At 39.7% G+C, this 1,613-nt stretch overlaps 1 protein-coding gene across 1 annotated transcript in view; it reads left to right on the top strand.

Annotated features, from left to right (window-relative positions):
- The first annotated feature begins 638 nt into the window (after positions 1-638).
- The window catches only part of DUSP16 (dual specificity phosphatase 16), a 101,036-nt gene continuing 100,061 nt past the window's right edge, over positions 639-1,613 (top strand). Inside the window, exon 1 of the mRNA XM_011993638.1 lies at positions 639-764. The gene's annotated coding sequence lies outside the window, so the exon portion shown is untranslated. The remainder of the gene's footprint in view (positions 765-1,613) is intronic.

Genomic DNA, 1,613 nt, shown 5'->3' on the forward strand with positions numbered 1-1,613 from the left:
CGCGGGACGCGGCACCTTCGCGGGCGAAGCTGCTCACTTCCAGGCGCGAGTGTTACACAACACGCCTGCCAAGTGGGGCCCCGGCCTGACTGTTCCCATTATCCCCAATTCGCCTTTGGTGTAATCAGCGAGGCCACCTGGGTGGTGACGGTGCTGCTTTCTTCAACCAACCAACCAAAAAAGCCCTCAATTTTCGGACAGGGGCTCGGGTCTTGGCGTTAGGGGGCCCGATGCCTAGTGACTTCTTTATTTACACTAGCTGCAAAACGTGAGAAATAAAAAAGCCCAGGGTCTGTGTATCACGTGTAGTTTCATGTAATGGAACACCACAGAGGGAAATATCTTCAGATGCTGGGTTTATTTCCTAAAGAATACCAGTAATGAACCAGAGAAAATGCAAGTAGATCTGAAAATGAATGGATACTGCAAAATCCTAAAGAAGTTTAGAAAACATCAGCTGCAAGGGTTCTTGGCGTTTTGAAGTCGTGGGTGTCTCAGATTGGAGAAAGCACACCTCTAACCAGCCTGTGATGAATAAGGTGGGGACGAAAAAAGCCTGTTGCATAATCTCATTTGCCGTGGGGTTTGCTGTGCCGTCCCCTTGAACCAAAGGGAAGTGAGTTAAGATGCAGGGTTTTAAAACTCTGTGAAGTTTTTATTTACCCAGTGCTCTGGCTGCCACTTCTGTTTTAAAAGATTATAAGTAAATAATCTGCTCTTTCAAGTGAACCAAACCTATCAAACCTGTTTAGAAAATAAACCAGGTATGTTTCTTTCTCTTCTTTCTTTTCCGGATGTTTGTGTGTGAAATTTACCATCCATGCAAAAGCTTAGGACTAGTGTTTGGGGAACTGAGACTGTCAGAGAAAATGCCTCTTTATGCCACTCACCTTATGGGGCTGATGGAGAGTCCATGTAAAGGACAACCGTTTCCTCAAAGGATTTTCATCTCCATCAAGAAAAGACTTTTTAAAGTTAAGGTAACATTGTAAAAGAAGAGATTTCGTACCAATTGAATTAATTACTCTTTAATACTTTTCCTTGAGAATCACATATATTGGTGGATACCACTTGGGAGGCTCGTGGAGTCTATTTGGTGAAGGCAGCAGCTTGGAGAAGTAAAATGAAAAGCAGAATGTATGGCTTTGTGTAGGGATTTTAGTAAAAATGTGAGTAGGCACGGTGAAAGGTTTTTGTGTTTTAAAATTGTGGAATTTACTGAGTTTGAAGACAATGTGGAAAGTTGCATTAAAATTTTTTTTAAATTTGGCTAACATTTGCAGTCTTACATAAAAATTTAGGCTGAATAACAGCAGCCCAAGAGTTGGATTTTAGGTAAAATAAGTTTTGCATTTATCAAAATTCTATATGGGGGAAAAAATTAGAAATGAACTTATTTTGAATTTTGTTAATGTGGTGAATAGTGTATTGAAAATAACTCGGTTCAAGTACTATAAATTACATTCAGATAAAAAAATGTGTAAACTGTGGTAATTATTATTTTTTTCTAGTATTAACCTCTGCTATATCAGCAACTCAAAGTAAAATATCTCATTTGGCTTGATTATGGTGCCAAATGATCATAGTGCATTGATTATGGAGGGGGCTAGGAA

Source organism: Mandrillus leucophaeus, unplaced genomic scaffold, assembly GCF_000951045.1.
Source record: "Mandrillus leucophaeus isolate KB7577 unplaced genomic scaffold, Mleu.le_1.0 Scaffold431, whole genome shotgun sequence".
NCBI lineage: Eukaryota > Metazoa > Chordata > Mammalia > Primates > Cercopithecidae > Mandrillus > Mandrillus leucophaeus.